Source organism: Pipistrellus hanaki, assembly GCF_964339955.1.
Source record: "Pipistrellus hanaki genome assembly, chromosome: 5".
Taxonomy (NCBI): Eukaryota; Metazoa; Chordata; class Mammalia; order Chiroptera; family Vespertilionidae; genus Pipistrellus; species Pipistrellus hanaki.
Window position 1 is genome coordinate 69,140,473 of NC_140507.1, and position 22,550 is coordinate 69,163,022.

Genomic DNA, 22,550 nt, shown 5'->3' on the forward strand with positions numbered 1-22,550 from the left:
CTAAACCTAATCAGGGACAGGGTCAGTGTGCTGCCTTTTTGCTATTCATGGGGTGGGATGGGTTTCCCCCATTCAGCTGGGCTCTTCTCCCAGTTCCTGTCTGCAAGACAGGTTGGTGGCGACGGGCTGAAGTTTGGAGCACGTTCTCTAGTCAGGAAGGAGAAGAGTGTGGACACAGGAAGGGATCAAATGGAGGACCCCATGCTTTTAGCTGCCCCGTTCACCACCCACTGTCATTCCACCATGAGGGAGACAGTGAAGGAATATAGGCTGACTCCCACCCAAAGGGAAGCATGCTCAATGCCCACCTTTCTCACTGGAGATAGAGCAGGCATGACAAAGTGAGCCAAAGCATCAGTTTATTTCGATCTCTCATCCTACGTGAGTGCCTACTTTGTGCCAGGTTCCATGCTAGGATTGCAGACACAGCTAATTAAGACCCAGGGGCTAAGGAACTCCCAGTCTCAGGGATGAAGCAGGGACACACAGATAGAGCCCTGCAATAGGGACTATGATGGGGACTGTGTGTTGACACAACAAGTGCTGTGGTAATCAAGAGAAAGCACACCCAGTGGAAGTGTGGGTGTGGCGGGTGAGGGATTGGCCAGAGCAGGCTGCTGGCAGGCAGAGCTGGCTTGTAGTGCTGAGGGTGGGGTCCTCGGGTTAACTCTAGTGAAGGAATCTGGAGGTTAAGCCCTTGCAGATGACCCTTTGCTAGCAATCCTGAGGCAGATGCTTAGCTGGTCTGGTCTCGCTTTGTGTCAAGTGAAAGTAGTCACCTGGGCCCTGGGATGGGATGTTCAAGGCTGCCTTTGCCCTCAGGTTTCCACACTCAGGGCAAAGGGCTTCCTTAGGGGTGGTGTCTGCCCCATCAAACGTTGGCCTGGAGAACAGCCAACAGCAACAATGAGGGAAACTGGTGATTCATCTCAGGGATGATGTCCAGTCAGAGGATGATTTGAACATGTTCTTGGGCTGTTCCAGTGAGAGATTGGGATCTGGGTTTTGTGGGCTTAGCAGCCACAGCCATAACAAATTCCCACAATTTTTGGAAAGTGTTTCAGCCCAGCAGGAAATCTAGGCTACGGTGTTACAACTTATCTGGGGAATGGGGACTTTTAAGGGATGGAAGAGGGTCTAAAGGAGAGAGTCAGGCTGGCGGGAACCCAGGGGCAGGTCTCTGGATGCACAGAGGGCTGGAAGGCCGCCCTCTCTTGGAAAGAGAAGACTTGTAGGGGGATGAACTTCTTTTCTGGTGTCTGAAGAGCAGCCACGTTGAAAAGAGCAGATATATTCTATGTGGCCTCTGAGGGTAGAAAGAGAGAGACCAACGGGTGAGTTTTATAAAGAGACAGATTCCCATTCAAAAATAGAGGAGCGTTTCAAACAAGTGTGCTGTCCATAATGACAAAGGAAGACTTTTCTCCTGGCTTGGCGTTTGAATGGGATTTATGATGGCAACATCTGGAAGTTTCAGAAAGGAGCGTGGAACATGGTTTCTGAGTCTAATGGAAACATTGCCATGCTTCCTTGGTTGTTCCATGTGGAAGGCAAGGGAGGATTTTGATCTTTATCACCTTTAAATCTAAAGTTTCTGGGTACCAAATTGCCTGTGCGGAATAAAAATTTTGGTTGGATTGGAAGTGATCAGATGAAACAAAGTATCATACTTTATCTCTTGGCTCCATGGCATACCCACTGTCACCTGCCCAGGTTCTTGTCTGGGAAATCATGTTGGCCTCTGGGAAAGATATGGTGAGGGCGACCAATGAAAGAAATAGTCACCAGCTGTCTCCTCACTTCAGAATGCAGTGGACAAGTCTGGGAGTTTTCAAGGAGGCCCTGCCTGACCTTAGTTTTTTCAGATTACCCTGATTGAAGACCTCCAGGGATGCTTCCTTTCAGAAAATATCAAGACGATGGAGAGATACATGGTTCAGAGTAAGCCAGAGCCTGCCTGGCCTCCTGCAGGTAGCCTGTTGTGGCTGTTTCTCCATCTTGTGCAGGACATGCTCTCCAGTGCCCTGCTGAGGTCACCTTGAGTAGGATGTGCTATGCACTGAATTGTGTTACCTCCACCCCCAATTTATATATTGAAACCCTAACCTCAAGTGTGATAGTATTTGGAGGTGGGGCCTTTGGGAGGTAATTAGGTCATGAAGGTGGGTCGAGAGAGGAGAGAGAGAGAGAGAGAGAGAGAGAGAGAGAGAGAGAGAGAGAGAGAGAGAGAAATCTAGGATGTGGGGAGACAGTGAGAAGGGGCCATCTGCAAGCCAGGAAGCGTGCCCTCAACAATAAACAAATCACACACCTGGATCTTAGACTCCCCAGCTTCACTGTGACAGCTAAATGTCTGTTGTTGAAGCCACCTAGTCTGTGGTATTTTGTTTTAGCAGCCCTAGCTGACTGAGACAGGAGGAGTTCTGTTTGAACCATTCTTAGACTTCAAAACCTTCTCGTCAATAAAAAGCTCATACATCTTACAACTGGTTGGCAGAGTTATTTCCTGAAACCCAGTGCCATGTCTAATTATCTAATCAGTAATATCAGATTGCAGTACAAATGCTTGCTCTTACTGCTTTCCAATATTATGAAATTATCATCTAATTACACAAAAAAATTACTCTATAAAACCTTACATTTTTTCTTAATTCACCTCTTTCTCCAAGCATTCAAAATAAAAGGCGAACACTGTACCTTGTGTTTAGGCATCATCCCAACTTCCCCTTTCAGAAGGTTAATCCAGCCATTGCACAAACTATTTGAACAATTGGGCTTGCTACCCACCATCTAACTATTCATTCCTAACCATCATCCTCTTGGGAATCTTTTCTCTGATATTTCCACACCATCACTGGGTTTTATGATCACAGCTGTCCATCATCTACCAAGGAGGCCAACACCAGTCTGTCCTTCCTATCTCTTCAACCCATTTTATTTATTACCTGGGCTGATATTCTTGTTCTGTTCCAGAGTCATCTTTGAACAGTACGGAATAGGGGACCTAACTTCTCAAACAAGAGAACTGAGATTCGGTGATCATGTGGTTAGGAGGTGCTCAGTCCAATGTTTTAGGAAAGATGTTCTTTGATGGAGTTCAAGGGTTGAAGGAGGTTCAATCTTACCCAGGACTATTCTGGGACATCGTTGTGGTGACAAAAGATGGTCATCAGGAACCACCTCTTCCTCCCCTTTCTTGTCATTGAGGAACTTGAATTCCCACGAGTGGAAATGAAACATCGGAAAGGGGAAATGCAGACAGCTGGGGGTCTCATTTGGTGGGACGCTGAAGTGTTACAGCAATGTAGACTACAGACCTGGACCTGGGAGAGTTCCTTGGAGAGAAATGGGCTCCCTGACATCTTCGTTTAGTTCTTTCTTTCTTTTCTTTTTTTAAATATATTTTTTATTGATTTTTCACAGAGAGGATTTTTCACAGAGAGCCAGAAGCATCGATGAGAGAAACACATCAACCAGCTGCCTCCTGCACACCCCCCACCGGGGATGTGCCTGCAACCAATGTACATGCCCTTGACCGGAATCGAACCCGGGACCTTTCAGTCTGCAGACGATGCTCTATCTACTGAGCCAAACCGGTTTCGGCTAGTTCTTTCTTAACAGCAGCAGTTAGACAGTACCACCAGCACCTTTAGAAGGTGCTTCACTTGTGCATGAGGACTTAGCGGGCAAACAAGCCCGGGGTTTCAGTCCATTCGGGCTGCCATAGCAAACTGCCAGAGACTGGGGGCTTAAACAGCAAACACTTATTTCTCACAGTTCTGGAGGCTGAGGCGTCTGAGGTCCAGGTGCTGGCAGATTTGGTGAGCAGTGAGGGTTCCTTTCCTGGTCCGTAAACAGCCACCTTCCCGATGTGCCACTGCGTGGTAGGTAGAAGGGGCAAGGGGTCTCTCGGGGGTCTCCTTTATAAGGGCACTAATCCCATAATGAAGGCTCCACCCTTATGACCTAATCAGTTCCCAAAACCATCCCCCTCGCGCCCCCCACCTCTTAATTCCATCACCTTGTGGGTTAGGATTTCAACATATGAATTTGGGTGGGGTGCGAACATTCCATCTATAGCATGGGAATAAAGAGGATCATGAGATAGTCGTGGTTCCTGCTCTGGGAGTGTTTAAATTTATAAGCGCACATACACATTAGGGCCGTGTGACGTTGCCAATGCTACGGGCCAAATTCTGCAAAGAAAAGCCCGGCTCCGGAGAGCTGGAGTGCTTGGGGTGGGCTCCGCCCGGGGAGAGCTGAACACCAAGTGGCCCACATGCGGTTTGAACCGAGCACCCCTGTTCTGGATCACCTTGTTCCAGGCAGGTGTGTCCCTGACGCCACAGCCAGAGGACAGTGCGCTCAGAGCCCATGTCCACTGGCACTCAGATCACTGGTCTCATCGTGCATCTTGGAATGACCATCACCAGGCCCTCGGCCTTTATGGGGACGCTGTCAGAAACAGGTGGTGAAATCCCATCCTGGGCTGTCCTAAGGGTGCTGTTGTGAACACAGTTCATTCCATCACACATGTCGACTAGGAGGACCTGGGGAGAAGTTATTTTCTCTCAGAAGGTGTGCTTTCCTTGAGGAATTAGTTTGTACCTTAAGGAGACTATAATTAGAGAGTAATTAAAATTTGCTTTCAAGGAGGTAATTTATGCAAACAGGTAGTTCATTGGCATCCCATTGTAAAATGTGTGACTTTGAAGGAAATTCACATGAAAACCCTCCGGTAGGCTTATTTTGACCAGTAATTCGTCCTTTGTCTATTGCTTTTTGTTTTTTAAAAAACATATTTTATTGATTTTTTACAGAGAGGAGGAGAGAGGGATAGAGAGCTAGAAACGTCGATGAGAGAGAAACATCGACCAACTGCCTCTTGCACACCCCCTACCGGGAATGTGCCCTCAACCAATGTACATGCCCTTGACTGGAATCGAACCTGGGATCTTTCAGTCCGCAGACCGATGCTCTACCACTGAGCCAAACCGATTTCATCCGTCCTTTGTCTATTGTTACTTTTAGTGTATTTTATGTCTCCTTATAAACTGCCTTAAGCCTTTTTTGGAACAAAAAGGGTGTTATGCACAGTTTTGTCACCTAAAAAAATTCTGCCTACTCTGTTATTCTGTAAGTGTGTGCTATTTAGGTGAATGGATAAGTGAATGAAAGAGACAAGGAACCTTGGAGGGGGTCTTAGTGGTAGGAAAAAGATGATTATTTCAGTGTTAGCCAAGTATCTAAATACAGATAAGTATAGAATCTCCACTCAAGGGTATGTGCTAGTAGGTATGTAATTAATTACATATATTAATTAATACACACATCATATATACTGTATTGTCATTATAGCATTTAGGAAGAATATTAAGACAGACATGATCCTGTATTACCTTACACTGCTAACGCCATGGACTTTCAGGTCAGCTTGTCCGGGTTTGAATTCCACCCTGCCCTCTGTTCCCAGCTGTGTGATGTTGGCCTAGTTATTTGACCTTTCTGAACCTGAGTTTCCTTTTTTGAAAATGGAAGAAATAAGTATGCCTGCCTCATTGGGCTGTTTTCACAGTCAGCACGATAAAAATAGTAGCCATTGTTATTGTTGTTATTGTAGTATTAGTGCTACCACCTCTGTCAGTATTATTGCTCGTTTTCCCTTGGCTTTCTTTGCAGTCAATTAAGCTTGATATTGTGAACGGAGAGTTAGAAAAACTTGGGCTTAGTCCCAGCTCATCCATTAACACTCTGTAATCTTGGGGGGAAATCACATTGCTGTCTGAACCTTAATACATTCATTTATAAAATGAGCAGGTTGGACTGTGTTTCTCAAACTTTTTTATCATGACCTAAATTAAGAAATATATTTTTCATTGCAACTGGTTTACACATACACACAAGAAAAAGTCTTAAACATGTGATGCATGCTGATGATATCCTATTCTATTCTATTCTATTCTATTCTATTCTATTCTATTCTATTCTATTCTATTCTATTCGTTCTTTTAAAAAGTCACAACCCATACATTTATTTCAATATTCATGAATGGGATACAAGCCATAGTCTGAAAAACAATGGACTAATGATAGTTCTATTATTCTATGTGTCTTTATATTCAAAGTTAATAGCTATATTATCTTTAGGATATACTAGTAGGTTAGGAAGGTAAACTTTTGTATTCAAATCTGTATTATGCCACTGGATAGTTCTATCATCTTGGGGCAAATTATTTAACCTCTCAAAGTCTGTTTCCTTTTCTATCAAATGGGATCCTAAAGGTACTTACCCCATAGGGCTGTTGTGAGGATTAAGTGAATTAACACATGAAAACTCTTAGTGCCCGGCTTAAAAGTACTCCATCAACATTAGATGATATTATCATCACAATTGGAATAATCAAAGGGATTTTGCTCTCGGAAGAGCAAAGGATTAGAAACCTACTTGTTTAACCGGTGCACCTCGTGGTTCTGCTTACAAACAGAGAGTGCTTGGTGTGTCCTGTGTGGTGGGAGAGTATGTTCCCGCAGCCCACACATTTTTAAAAACACAGGGGAAGCCTAGAGACCTTGCCTGATGGACTCTGTGCTTGCTGTGCCGGTGCAGGGCCCAGTTAAGAAACAGACACTGTTTCCAGCACTGTGGCTCCTCCGGGGAGAGAGTGAGTGAGCGAGCCAGCTCTGTGGTGCTGGTCCCACTCATGACACTCAGGATCTTCGCCTTGGAAGGGGCCTCGGAGGATGCCCTGTACAACCTCCATCCAAGGGAGAGAAGCTCCCTCCCACTCTCCCAGACAGACGAGGTGTTGTGGTCCTATTGGAGAACAGCTGCAAAGGACAGGCCTTTTCCTAATCTTCCTCGACTATCCCGTACATGAGGTTTCTAGGTCCTCTTGCAGGAACCACTCATAATAAGGCTTTTTCCTCATTCTTATGCTCTCCAGTGAGTTGCAAACACCAGTTCCTCCAACAGTGGCTCATTAATCCTGGTTTGGAGACCTCTGTGGTGGCTGTCCCTATCTGCACCCTTGCTACATTATATTGAAGTTATTATCCATGTATGTGCTTATCCCTTTCTAGTCCAAAAGAAAGCTCTTTTCCTGAGAAGGCACTGTGTCTTGTTCCCTGTGTGCTCCCAGTACCTGGCATAATGCCCTGCACATAGTAGGTGCTCCGCTAATGTTTGATCTACACTGCACACCTCAACATAGTGGCCATCCCCCATCCTCACCCAACAAGCTCCAGGTTTGAGAGATCAGTGGGATGAGACCCAGTAAAGCCAGTGTGGGCTGGCCAGGGCAGGGTGTGCTGGGCTGTGACCAGCTTTGATCTCGACTCCCATGTATGCCGATGTAACCTAAATTGCATGAGCCTTTCCAGTGATAACTCCTAGCAATACATGGGACCACATCCAATGGATGGAATACTATGCAGTCATTTAATAATCATGTCCACTCTCCACCCCACCCCAGCACCAGGTCTCTTTCAAAGGAAACGCTGCCCAGTGAGAGCTCCTTAGTCCTATGTCAGTACAATAGGCTTTTGTTGGTTTTGTTGTTGCTCGAACTTCAATGTGGCTCTTGTTAGTCCTCTTAGTTATATGTCATCACTCTGGTTTCTGCCAAGTATTGCAGCCTGTTGGATCAGCTTCAATCTGGATTTGGGCATCTGTCACTTAGCTTTTCCTCTCAGCCTTGTGTCAACATGTCTGAACATGCCTGAGCCAGTCTTCCAACCCATGCAGCCACGTGTACAGCTCCCAGGAGGACGTGACCAAGGGCACGTCAGCCCATGGGGTCACCTCAAGGGCCCTCCACCAGCGTACTTCCTCCAACCTTGACCTCGCTCACCTGAGAAACTACCTTTCCCTCTGCTTCCCACCCTGGCTGGTTGGACCTTTCTGAGCTATCAGAGCTTTCCCAGCAAAAGGTGACCCAGTCCCACCTTAGCTCCAGGGGGGCTGGGAGGAAAAAGGAAGAAGAGAATTTTGACACCTTGACTTCTCCACAAAAGATTCCATTGCCCTGGATAGAGGACATTTCGTATCTCTCTGACTTTGATGGATGCCTCCAACCACCCCTCAGATAAGAAAAATGGGCAGGGGTGTGGGAGGGAAGGTCACCTGCAAACTTGGCAATAAGTCTCTCTGGGTCTTCATTCCAATTGTTACAATAATTAGGACCAGGCAGAGGACCAATCTCAGCTACATCCTGCTGGAATCCTTCCTCTAAAAGGCCAAATCTGGCCACTGCATGTTTTTGTCAATAAAGCTTTATTGGCCCACAGTCATGCTCATTCATTTATGTGTTGCTATGGCTGCTTTTGTGCTACAGTGGCAACATGGAGTCGTTATAACAGACACCATATAATCTGCAAAGTTTAGCATAGTTAACAGAGCTTAACATGCTCCCTGGTCCTTTACAGAAAAAGTCTATCGAACCCCTCCCCTCCGGTAGGCTTATATTGACCATTAATTCGTCCTTTATCTTTGACCTCTGACCTGTGCTTCACAGTTTTAATTAATTTTCATATACATCAAAAGAATCAGAAAAGAGTTTACAGCATAGGGATGAGGAAACTGAGGCTGAGAGGAGCTGCCAGTGCTGGCCCATGGTCCCACGGCTGGGACTTCTCTTCCCCAGACTCCTGTTGCAAACAGTAACTATTGCCCACCCTGGCTGGTTGGACCTTTTGTGGCAAGGTGAATGGGCACTGTCAGACTGCCAGGATCCAAATCTTGGCTTGCCCACTTACTGCAAACCTTGGGTGAGTTATTCAAGCTGCCTACCCGAGCCTCAATGCCCCCGTCTATGAAGCAGAAGTGGTGGCCCTCCCCACTTCGAAGCATTGCGGTGAGATTTTAAAAAATATATATTTTATTGATTTTTTTACAGAGAGGAAGAGAGAGGGATAGAGAGTTAGAAACATCGATGAGAAAGAATCATCGATCAGCTGCCTCTTGCACACCCCCTACTGGGGATGTGCCCGCAACCAAAGTACATGCCCTTGACCGGAATCGAACCTGGGATCTTTCAGTCCGCAGGCCAACACTCTATCCACTGAGCCAAACCGGTTTCGGCAATGGTGAGATTTAATTGATTCATCCATGTAAACTGCCTACAATGTCCATGGCATACAGTTAAATAACACTGGTGTTTATTAGGTGATTATCACTGACTATAACTTCCACCAACCATACTATAATCCAGCCCTCACTTAACCATGCTGAACAGGAAATAAGAGAGACTTGTCAACTGCTTCTATTTCTATCCCAGGAGCCAGGACTGGAGGAAACTTAGAGGCACCCAGATCTTGCTAAGAAAAGGAGCTTTCTTATTAAGAAAAGAAAGAAAGCAAAGTTGGGAATGGGCTAGCGTTAGTCTCTTTTTTTCTTCTGCAGCTTGCATCTTCCTCTTTATGGCTCAGCCTTTGTATCTTCAAACCGTACCTTTCCCTCTGCTCCCTGGTCCTGTCTTCTGCTGCACATGCCTAGAGCTATCAAGTAGATTTTACTACTTACTGGTGGTTTTGAGTTTGGACTGGGACTGAAGCTGAGCAACAAATAAGCTCTTGTTCTCCACCCTTTGGGAAAGAAGTCATAAACTCTTGGAATTTCTGCAAGCATCCTGTAGGCAACATGCCTGATCTGCTCCCACCCAAGGGCCTACCACTGTTATACACAGCAAGATAGGAAGAGGACTAAAGAAAGGTCCTGGCCAGCTAGATTGCACCAGCTAGAGAACAGATATGCAAAAAATAAATTATAAAACACAGTGTAGGGAAAAGAACAGACATTTTGAGACCAAGCAAACCTGAGTTCAGAATGTCAGCTTGATCATTTACAAGTTCTGACCTGGGGAAATTATTTAAGCCTCATTTAAAAACAAGCAATAAAATTAGGATAATAATGATCACTTATTGGTACTGAGACAACTCAGTGAGACAACACATAAAGGGCCTTGCGCAATGCCTGTCTTATAGCAGGGGCTCCATAAATGTTTCTATATAAATCTCAAACTGTAGGCACCACATTCTGAGAAGTTCCAATGTAATTTAGTGAAGCAGTTGATTGGTCTTCTTTGCTGCCTGCCCTCACCTGCTTCACCTCTAAATCTATGAGTGACTCGGAGTTCAGTCCTTGGTCTTCTTCTCTTTTTTGATTGAATTCTGTTCCTGGTGACCTTCATCAAATTCCATCACATTCCACTTCTAACTTTTGCCCTGGATTTCAGATTAATATGCTCAAATATCATTAATATGATACCTACCTGTATCATCCTTACTTGGCCATTTAATAAGCATCTCAGAATCAGCATGTGAACAGAACTCTTGATTTTTCCTCTCCCATTTTTCTCCATTCCTATAAATGACACCACGATCTACCCAGTTGTATTAACATAGAACCAAGGAATCCTCCCAGATTTATCTCACCTGCCTCCCATGTTCACTTCATCAGCAAACCACAACAGGCTCCATCATCTGCACCTGGACCCTTCCAATTGCCCCCATGTAGGGTTGCCACAGTTAGCAAACAAAAAAACAGGATGCCCTGATCAAGTTGAATTCCAGATAAACAATGAATAATTCTCCCGTAGAAGCATGTCTCACATATGTGATGGGAGGGGCCTGGGAAGAAGGAAGACAAGGCCAAGAGAGCTTCACACATGACCATTGGGTCTCAACTTGGTGATGGCGGTCAGTTTCACTATTGTGGCCTCCAGGCAGATGGTCTTATGAGGATAATGTCCTCAGAGATGGAAAACCCAAATCTTCTTGGCCCCAGTGGCCCTTCTGGCTGGCAGCCCAGTGTGGCCTGATGGCCAGCAGGAGCCCCCAGGGCTTTTGTCTTCCCTGGGCTCCTTTGTGAGAGCCCCACACTCCCTGAGGTCCTTTATAGAGCAATCCAAGTGATGCAGGGATTGGGACAGGGGACCAGGGTTGGGCACTTCCTGTATTCCCATCTCACCCTGCTGTGTGGTCCTAATCCATAGCCTCCCCCCCCCCCCCCCCAATCAAGAAACCCCAGAAGAGATGTGGGCCCGGGCTCTGCTCCAGCTCAGGAAACATGACTGGCCTCTCCCAAAGGCTTCTTTCTTTTTTAAGTATTTATTTATTTATTTATTTATTTATTTATTTATTTATTTTAGTATTTTTATTTATTTTTTATTTTTTCCATTTTTTTTATTGATTATGGTATCACATAATTGTCCTCATTCTCCCAATCCCATCCCAAACCCCTCCCTACATACACACACACACACACACACACACACACACACACACCCGTTGTCCATGGCCACTGGCCAGGCCCATATGCATGCACACAGTCCTTTGGTTGATCTCTTCCCCTTATCTCCACCCTCCCCTACTTTCCCTCTGAGGTTTGAAAGTCTGATCGCTGCTTCTCTTTCTCTGAGTCTGTTTCTGTTCATCAATCTATGTTGTTCATCATTTCCTCTAGATGTGTGAGATCATGTGATCTAAGAAATACCCTTGTAAGAACCTAAACTGAGAAAAGCCATAATGGTTATGCTGAGAGGCAAATGAATCAGTCTGTAGTGAGTTCCTTTCTGGACCAACAGTTCTGTTGAGTCCCAATTTCAATGTCAAATAGTTCCTTGTGTATACTTGTCAGTCATGCTATTTCAGATCTGGTTGGTGGACAAACGGTGGTGATGCAGGTCCAACCGTCTCTGGTTTGGTCCTGGGCATCCTTCAGCAACACGCAGCTGCTGTCTGCTGGTATGGCGAGGTGTCGTCAGCATCTTCCATTTCTGAATTGTTTCTCTTCTGTCTTCATGGCTGGAGCACTTCTGTCTATTCCTCTCTGTTACAGGATTCCAGATGGTCTCGGAGTTGTTTTCTGAAAATATACAAACATATTCTCGACCAAAAGTTAATAAAGGGATATTTTCTATAAATTTGACTTGGGATCCTTTTTCATTTTTTTCCCCCCCAAATGATTTTCCTCTGGCTTGTTTTGACACCATGTGTGTATTTTCATGGGTATCTTTCTGTTAGCGTTTCGAATGAAGGTTAATTTTCTAAAGGACAATTTTTTTTAGATGTAAATTATTTGCAGGATATTTTTCCTTACATGATATTCTTCCATTGTCACCCCCTTTTTTAATTTAAATAATAGGAGACTTTTGGAAATTTTATAATGTAGTCTTGATAGCTTTTACATTTTAATTATTTATGCTAAACTATGACTGCTTTAGGTTCATAACATGTTATGCAATTTTACCATGAGACGCTCTGCCAATAAGAATTTTTGTTAACACTTTAGGAACAGCTTTTTGTACAGTACAATCAGTTTTTCTAGAATATTCATTTATTTCCATTAGCCACATTACCGAAGGCTTCTTTCTGAAGAGAGCAGCGATGTGAGCTCAGTGTTGTCTAGTGGGGCTGCCTGGAGCCAGCACCCCTTGCCCTGGCTGCAGAGATCCTATCTCTACCAAGGGTCCTTGGAGCATTCCCCCCACCCCCACCCCCCTCCCACACACACACACACACACACACACACACACACACACACATACACACGCACACTTAGCACCTGCGTGAACATGGCAGAGGCCGTGAAGGTGTCCCAAAGCGACTTGCTGGAGGCAACAGTGCCAGTTGCCAAGGCGGGAAACAGGGGAGCCACAGAACCCTGGCTGTGCAGACTCACTGTGGGAGGATTTCCTTCTGCAAAGCGCTGTTTCTCCTTCTTGCTGCAGTTAACAACCGTGGGATCTGGCCGGTTGTCCTCTGTGAGACACATCATCTGCCAGGGTTTTGGAAAAATTGCATCTTCCCGGGAGGAGTTGAGGAAAGGGGTCTCCTTCCCATGAACACTTGTCCCCTGACCGTTAATTAGCAGTGGCCACTGAGCAAGAGTAAACAAGCAGATTGCCTGGAGGAAGTCCGGGTCCTTTCAGCATCTATAAAAACTCTTTATACCTTTGATCTCAAAAAACCTACTCCACTGCTCTCAAGGAAGAAAGTCAGGCCTGGGTACAAAACTCAACACTTTTCACCATCACTCAAAACTGGAAAAAACCATAAATGTCAAGCCTGAAAGGGTTGTTTAGCTAACTGACGGCAAATCAACACAAAGGAATATTACACAGCCTTTCCAAGTGAGAACTGTGGAGCCCCGGGGGGAGATGTTTATGAAGTAATGTTAAGGGAAGAAAGATTGCCCCCGTTGCGTGTGTGCAGTCCGAGGGCAATTATGCAAGCAGATATGCAGACAAAGGGAGGGAGGGCAGAAGGGAACTTGGAGAAAGGAAAACAACTGTGGTCAATTTTCTCTCATGTGCTTGGTGTTTTAATTAAACCGCCCTTTCAAAAAGCCACGGGAATCCTTCTGTAACCCTGATGACACATCACCCGGGTGACTGCCCAGAGCCACCGGCACCCTCCCAGGTGAGCAAGCAGGGCTGTCCTTACTCCCTCTCCCGGCCGGGTGTGCTGCCCCCACCTGGCCTCAGAGGCTACCAACAGGGGCTCCTGGAGGCAGGGGCTAGAGCACTCTCCCACCACAGACAAGGAGAAGCTGGGCAAGGACCCCAAGGGCGTCCAGCAAGGGAGAGGCTGAATGACAAATAAAACCGGCGCTGGGAAGGTTCGGCTCTGGCCTCAACAGTTATAAATGGAATTGCCCAGGGAGGGGACATGTCCGGCTCAGGGTTTCCGGCCTCTCTAGCCAAATGGGAACTTGTACTCAGAGGCTCCAGATCCCCCTACACTCCTGCTCCCCTGGAAGGCCTGTCTTCCTCAGGGGTCCCAGATGTCACTCAGACCCAGACACGTGCTCTCTGGTGCCTCCTCTGGTTTTTGAAGCTCGCAGCTTTGCTAAATTTTATTTTATTTTATTTGTTTTGGTTTTTTATAACTTCTATTGTACCTTCTATGGCAGTAAAGGCATTATTTGGGAGTAAAGGGAGTCAGTCAAATGCCCCAAGTTTCCCTTTAAACTGTTTTTTCTTATACCCCGCCCATCAGCTTTATAATTCACAAATAAAATTTACATGTATTTATGGTATATAATGTGATGCTTTGATATATGCATACATTGTAAAGTGACCACCACAATCAAGCCAGTTAACATAACCATCACATCACATTGTTACCACCGTGTGTGTGTGTGTGTGTGTGTGTGTGTGGTGAGAACATGTAACATCTTAGCAGATTTCAAGCATACAATATAGTGCAGTCATGCACCACTTGATGATGGGAATTCGGTCTGAGAAATGCGTCGTTTCATTGAGTGAACATCATAGAGTGCACTTACAAAATAGATGGTATGGCCCACCACACTCCTAGGTTATAAGGCATAGCCTATCGCTCTTAGGCTACATGCCTGCAAACATGTTACTGTACCCAACACGAAGTTAAAGCAAGCACAAAACAAAATGATGCAATCAAGAGATGCTGCTGCTGGCATAACACTGTATTCTGTTCTACAGCAAACTTTTTTTTTTATAAGTAGGAAGAGTGCTCTCCAAAAAAACCATAAAATATAGTGTAGTAATTACATAAACCAGTAACATAGTCCTTTATTATTGTCATTATTATCATCCCCTGGTAAGTCTAGTGCCCATTTGGCATCATACATAGGTGCTACACTTTTTTTTGAAAATGTAATCGTCACCCATGGATATATTTATTTATTTTACAGAGAGGAAATGAGAAAGAGAGAAAGAAAGAAAGAAAGAAAAAGAAAGAAAGAAAGAAAGAAAGAAAGAAAGAAAGAAAGAAAGAAAGAAAGAAAGAAAGAAAGGAGAAACATTGATCGGTTGCCTCCTGTCCACACCCAACTGGGGATCAAATCCTCCACCTAAGTGTGTTCCTTGACCAGGAATTGAACCTGCAACCCGTTAGTATGTGGGATGACACACCAACCATCTGAGCCACTGGCCAGGGCATGTGTGCTATACTTCTACAGGACTGGCAGCGCAGTCAGTGTATCTACACCAGCTCCACCACAAACATGTGAGGAATGTGCAATAGTGTGACAGTGCGATGTCCTTAGACAACAAGAATCTTACAGCTCCCTTATAATCTTATGGGATCATCATCATACAAGCGGTCTGTTGTTGACGGAAATGTTATGTGGTACGTGACTGTATTATTAAATATAGTCACTGTGCTGTAGATCTCTAAAACGTATTCATCTTGAATAACTGCAACTGTGCACCCTTGACCAACATCTCCCCACTTCTCCCTCCCTCTAACCCCTGGCAACCATCATTCTACTCTCTGCTGTGTGAGTTGGACTTTTTGGATTTCCCACATCAGGGAGATAATACAGCATTTGGCCCTCTGTAATCCAGTATGACCTTATGTATTGTGAGTGCATCTGCGAAGACCCTCTTCCTGAATAAAGCCACCTTCACAGGCTCCGGGGAGACATGGCCTTAGAGGGGAACACTGTTCACGCTCATATGCCAGGGGCTGAAAGGACACTAGCGGCCATTCCTGGTAAAAAGCATTGACAGGGCCCCAGCCAGTTTGACTCAGTGGATAGAGCATGGGCCTGTAGACTGAAGGGTCCCAGGTTCAATTCCAGTCAATGGCACATGCTCGGGTTGTGGGCTCGATCCCCAATAGGGGGTGTGCAGGAGGCAATCAATGATTCTCTCTCATCATTGATGTTTCAATCTCTCTCTCCCTTCCTCTCTGAAATCAATAGAAATGTATTCTTTTTTAAAAAGCATTGGCAGGGAAAAAGCCTTGTGGGCTTCCTCTTCCCCTGCATTTTAGGGGACCTCCCTGTTTTGTATTCTCTCATGAGAGGCTTAGTCAGGTGCTGCCACAAGAGGAAAGAGAGGAGAGGCTCAAGTAAACAGGACCTGGAGACGGGAGGCGTGGCTCACCACGCTGGGCCACACGGGGAAGCTCTGGGGTGGTCAGGAGGCAGAAGACAGAATGAGAGGAGCATGTAGGCCTTTATTGGGGTTCCACAGGAAAGGCAAGGCAGTGCAGAGTAAGCAGTTTAGGATTGGCTAGTTTGAAGACTTTGGGTAGGATTTGGGCTGTTAGGGTGGCCTCTGGTGCCTGGTACTTAGCCCTGAATGATTAGGACAGAGAAAAACTGCCTCCTGGGGTGCACAGGTGGACAGAGAAGGTGCAGCTCTGAACTGGTGAGTTTGCATATCAAAGCCATGCTAAGGCTGGGCTCCTTGCTATCTCTAAGAATTGGCTAGCCCAGGGAGGGTCAGTTCTCCCAGCAAGGAAGATTTTTTAAGATGTCAAGCATCATAATAGAAGCTTTTAAATATAAATAATTCACCACCACCACCACCCCACCCTCACGGGGAAGAGGAAGACTCTGTTTCCATTGTCCCAGCTCTGCTCCCGGGCACCCACGCAGCCATTTGACTGTCTAGTGGGATGCGGTCACATTCCTGGTGGGCTCTTTCTCCTGCCTTCCCATGTGGCCATGAGCAAGTCAGCAGCTGTACCGGAGAGAACAGATGGCCGCACTGGTGGTCTGGCCTTTGGCTCCAGGTCCCAGCACTGACACTGGCTGTGTAACCTTGGACAGGAGGCCGCCCCTAAGAGCCTTGGGACCTGATCCTTTGGCATATCCATGGTTACCAGTAGTTCTGCCTGGAAAACCTATGTCTGCTTTGGGGCTCTTTAGAGTTACATCAGGGACTCCAGGTTGACGATGATTGGACGAGGCCTTTGGAATCCCGTCAGCTCCGAAAAAGTCTAAGTCCCAGAGAATGACCGTGGCACCTGCTCTCACACAGCTAGCTCTTCTTTTGCATTCATTTCTCACAGCTTTCATTTGCTTTTGTACTAAGGCTGGTGATTTCTATGCCTGACTGCCGACTAAGCTGACCTCTGGGAGGACAGAGACTATATCTGAATACCTTTGTATTGTCCACATTAGCCTGGATTACACAGTCTCGGGTTGGAGTCCCATTCTGCGCCATTTTCACTCTATGACTTTGGGCAAATTACATAAGCTCTTTGAGCTACAGTCTGCCCCTCGTAGCCATCCTCTGAGGGATGTGGTGGCCCTGAACTGAGACAGTGTCTTTAAGCCCCCGCCATTTCTCTTGGGAAAGGGTCACAGTACACAATGATGATATTACCCTAGTTCTTGGAGTCGTCTATAAATTAAGCTGCTTAGTCCACATTAACCTGTTATTTTTTTTTCATGAAGAAAAGCACTCAAATAGTACTAAACATTTTATCACAGATCTCAGTGGGATTGATGGAATGAGCGCATAAATGGTATCTCTTAATATATATTCAAGTGGAGGAAATCAGCATCATTCCTGTCCCCATACTTTAGAGGGCCTCACTCGGTCCCTCATCTGGCCACATCTCATCCCATCCCATGCCATGCCATCCCATCCCATCCCATAAGGCAGAGTCCTTGGGACTAAGATAAGGTGACCAGACGTCCCCGCTTTGGGGCTATTGGGGTGGCCAAAAATTGGGACTTTTTTAAAACTCTGCGGGACACGGGACAAATGGTTAAAAATCGGGACTGTCCCGCCAAAAGCAGGACGTCTGGTCACCTTAGACTAAGAGAACATGGCCAGGTGGAGTGCCCGAGCCCCTCTTTCTGGGCCCAGCTTTCTTCCGGGTCCACTGGATCACGTGCTGAGGGCAGATCCCATTGCTGGCCAGGAGTGGCAAGGCAGGAGCTGTTTGCAGGGGTTGGGAAAGATGGTCAGGAGGCAGAAGACAGAATGAGGGCAGTGTACAAGCTGGGATGTCCCCAAGCGTGGGCATAAGGTCCACCTGGCACAGGATGCCCAGGAGGTGAGAGGGGGTGGGCAAGGCTTCCTCCCAAGGCTGGGTCTGGGCCAGGTCCTGGGTAGGCAATGTGTTCTTGGAACTTCCAAGTCCTGGCTCTCCTCAAAGTCCAGACATGGTGATTTAATAGCACCGGATGTGCTGGTGTCACTGCCTCAGACCAGGGTTGGCCTCCAGTGGGCAGTGCCAAGCCTTCTCTTCTTGCCGTCCCCTGTTGCAAGGACTCAGTGCAAAAGTAGCCAGAAAGTATGGTTTCTCTCAGCCCAAGTTTCACCATGAGGAATCAACAAGTTGAATTTGTTTTCTGTGCCTTCCGGGGACTCTGCTCAGGACCCTGTTGGTGCTCTCAGACCTTGGTCATGCACAGCAGTCCCACCGGCCCACCAGCTCCAGCTCCATCACTTCCCACAGCGCACTTCTTTCCTGGTGAGGGCAGCACCCCCCCCCCCATGGCAGCCCCCAGCTCCTCTTTGGAGCCACACCCATGCCCACACCCCATCCTCTCCTGGGCCATGTGCAGTGGAGGATGCAGACCTGGAACAGGGGGTGAGGCAGGGGGTTGTCCCACCCTGCTCCAGTCCCCTCGAGCATAATAGTTTCCACAGGGATGTGGTCAGACAGGAGGAGGTCAGTCAGGGGGAGTCGTGTACTAGTATTACTGCCAATCACCGTTCTTCTTGCCTTTTTCACACCCTGACTTATCACAGGGCAACCATGGCCTCATTCCCAAGCTGCCCCATTTGTAGTGCCCAACGCCCCAACTTCCCACCCTGGCCACCAAGGCCACCACTACATCATAGGAGTATTGTATTTCACATCGCTGTTTCACTCCATCTTTCCACCATCATCCCCATTGACAGATAAGATAGCCGAGGCCCAGTGAGACTGATCATTCTTGCAGGTGAACAGGGGTTCGTTAAATTTGTATTTTTTCTTTTATTTTTTAAATATTTTTATTGATTCCAGAGAGGAGGGGAGAGGGAGATAGAAACATCTGTGATGAGAGAGAATCATTGATCTGCTGCTTCCTGCATGCCCTACACTGGGGATAGAGCCGCTATCAGGGCATATACCCCGACCGGGAATCAAATCGCGACCTCCTGGTTCATAGGTTGATGCTCAACCACTGATCCACACTAGCCAGGCAGGTGTAGGATTCAGGTGTTAAATTTAAATTTAAATGGGACAGGTAGTAAGGGTCTGAGCTGGATTCAGACTTTGGTTCCTAGTCAAGCTCATTGCACAGACGCCCACTGCTCACACATGTTCGCACCGGCCCCATCGGGGAACACAGATCAGCTGGAAACTAGAGTCTGGGCCAGGCAGGAGGGGCTCATATGATCAAAACAGGCCTGAGACTGGGTCTGCCCAAGGGCACTGTTCTCTCCACCACACCGCATGGCCTCTGGGCCAGAAGTTGGTGAGGAAACTGAGGCATCTGGTGGTGGTTTTCCCACCAAGAAGACTAGTCCTGAGGCGATTCTCTGTCCCTCCCATTTGTGCCGCAGCCTGGCCATGTGGGTTTTACGATGTCCGCTGTGACAGCACGTAGTATACAAACACATCCACAGAAAGGGCTGTGGCACCACATTGCAATTTACGACGTGAAACACATGTACCCTCGAGGATGGAGTTTTACATTTCCCCGGTGAAACTGAAGGTCGTGGGGAAGTTGCCATTCCTTTCGGCAGCCGTTGCCTTCCACTTAACTAGGCGTGTGGAGACGGAATGATTTTTTCCCCTCTCGGTCTTGGAACATGTCCCACAGCTGGAGCCGCCTGCTCTCAGCTGTTTGTTTTTCCTCCTTAGAGAGGGACTTGGGAACCTTATCCCCTAAACCCCAGAGGAACGGGCAGTTTTAAGAGCTCCCAGGCCACACTCCTCCTCCAAGTGGGCGAAAGGCTGGCTGATGACGATCCTGACGGCCCCAGAGAGCTGGGCCAGCCCCAGGCCCCCTCACCTGCATGGTTGAGGGCAGAGCAGGTGGGGGAAGGGAAAGGAGGCTCCAGCCCGCGGGCCCCAGGCCAGAGCCTGAAACTTAGGTTGTGAAAGCTGAGCTGGGCCTGCCTGAGTGGCTCCCCGGTGGCCCATGTATCATCTGGCCTGGGTGGGACTGGGCAGAGCCTGAGTAATGCTGGCCAGGAGCGCGCACTCGGACCCTGCCAGACTCTCCCCTCAGCCCCACCCTCACCCCAGGGGGCCAGCCCCCAGATCCAGGGAGGCTTAGTCCAGCTTCCTTCCCCATCCCACCCCAGCTCTCCTCTTTGGTTTCCCTGAGAAATGTTTTCAGTTGTGGTAAATTAGACATAACATGGAATGTACCGCCCTAACCATCCTAAATGCACACCTCTGTGGCATGCAGGGCACTCACGCTGTGCAGCCATCTCCAGAACAGTTTTCCATCTTCCCAAACTGACACCCTGACCCCTTCCAACACTCCCTCCCCGATCCCGCCGCCCCTGGACTCCACCATTGTGCTTCCCATCTCTATGAATGTGACGGCTCTAGGAACCTCAGGCAAGGAATCCTACCGTATTTGTCCTGTTGTGTCTGGCTTACTTCACTTAGCATTCTGTCCTCAAGGTTCACCCATGTTGTAGTATGTGATAGGTCTTCCCTTTTATTATTATTTTTGTATATATTTTTACTGATTTCAGAGAGGGAGAGAGAGAGAGAAACATCAACGATGAGAGAGAACCATTGATCAGCAGCCTCCTGCACGCCCCACACTAGGGACGGGGCCCGCAACCAGGCATGTGCCCTGACCAGGAATCGAACTGTGACTTCCTGGTTCATAGGTCAATGCTCAACCACTAAACCACCCTGGCCAGGCCTTTCCCTTTATTTTAAGGCTGAATAATATTCCTTTGGATGTATACACCACTTTCTGCTTATCCATTCATGCATTAAAGGACATGGGTTGCATCCACCTTTTGGCTGTTGTGAACAAAGCCGCTGTGAAGCCCAGAGGTGGACAAATACCTATTCAGACCCCTGCTTTCAATTCTTTTGGGTGTATATCCAGACGTGGGGTTGCTGCCCCTTAGGTTGTTTAAGTCAGATGGGATTTGAAGGCCCAACCGGACATTCTGACTACCGGGGACCTCTGTTTGCTGGCAGAGACAGAAGAATTTAAAGGAGAATAGAAAAGAAACCCAAAAGCTAGGGGGATAGTGAACGTGAATCATCCTACAGCTCTCAGCACAACCATGCCACTAAAACAGAATGGGGGCAAAGTTGTTAGAAATGCAGGTTTCTAACATTTCTGGGTGTTTCTGATTGGCAGAAAGTTTGAGAACAACCCCCTGACCTTCTACTCACTGAGCTGAAGATGGCAAAAGGAACCTCCTTAGATGCTCTGTGGTCCTAGGGCCACCTGAGGGGTCGGTAGGGATCAGTCCCATGCACCCAGTCTTCTGGTTATCGGATCTGTGGCTGTGGAGAGCCAGGAGCCTGCCTGGCTGTGTTGTCTGTTACAGTCTGATTTAGTTTTCTAGAGCCACCACAATCAAATGCCACAGACTGGGTGGCTTCAATCGTAGGAATTTATTTTCTTACAATTCTGGAGCCTGGAAGTCCAAGCTCAAGGTGCTGGCAGAGTTGGGCTGAGTGTTTGGATGGCCACCCTCTTGCTTCCTCTTGATGAAATTGTCTCTCTGGTCATGCAGGTGCTTGGCATCTTTCTCTCTTCTTACGAGTGCACCCCAACAGCCTCATTTTAACTTAAATCACCTCTTTCAATCCTTCAACTCCATATGCAGTTAACATTCCAAGGTAGTGGGGTTGGGATTCAAACATAGGAATTTGGGAGCGGGGAGAGACACAGTTTAGCCCATAACATTATCCCTCTCGCCTTCTTTCAATAGATGATTATTTCAAATGATTTATGTTGCTCAAACATACTAGTAATAATACCATAAGGAAATATACAATGACATTACTCATCATTTCACTCTTCTAAAAAAAAAAAAAGTCAATTATTTTCAAGAAGCCAGTTTTCTTTTAATCCTTGCATTTGTGCGTGTGTGTGTGTGTGTGGTGTGTGTGTGTGTGCTTCATATTACAACACATGCATTTCCTACATTGTTATATAACAGACTTCATAGCTGTCCTTTTGAGGGCTTCATCCGAGTCCATGTAGTTGATGTGCCATGATTTAATTATTCCTGAACTGTGCATCCATGACGCTCCCGTTTTTCACTGCTACACAGAGGAGGGCAACGAGTTTCCTCGTGCTATAGGGTTTCCTTCTTTTGGATGATTTCCTTCGGCTTAATTCCCGGGGGCGAGATGATTGAACCGAGGATGTGAACATTTTTATGGCTCCTGATGCATTTTGCCAAATTGCCTTTCAAAAGTATTTTACAATGTCATCGGCAATGTATAAACACACTAGTTTTCACCATGGGCTTGCCAGCATGATGTAGCACTTACCTCATTATTTTTAGAGAGGTTTCATTTTATTTTAGTTTGCATCTTTTGATAGCTAATGATCTTATAAAGTTGTTCATACATTTGATTATTAATTATGTCATCTCTTAAGGGAACTGGCTCTCTAAGCCTGATGCCTAGTTACCCAGGTGAGCCCAAACCAGATATTTATTAAGCATCTACTACATGCTCATTCCCATGGGGTGCTATGGGGTGACCTAAGAAGTATAAGGCTTAGTTCTTATTTTCCAGAAGGCTACAATCAACAATCACATTGTTTTTAGTTATTGCTGATTTCTTTTTACCCCATCTATTGCTTTGCACATTATGTATGCTTAATAATT

The 22,550-nt window shown here is 46.7% G+C and overlaps 1 protein-coding gene across 4 annotated transcripts in view; it reads left to right on the forward strand.

Annotated features, from left to right (window-relative positions):
- Window positions 1-22,550, forward strand: part of SCARA5 (scavenger receptor class A member 5) — a 102,201-nt gene that overhangs the window by 27,006 nt on the left and 52,645 nt on the right. The window lies entirely within an intron of this gene.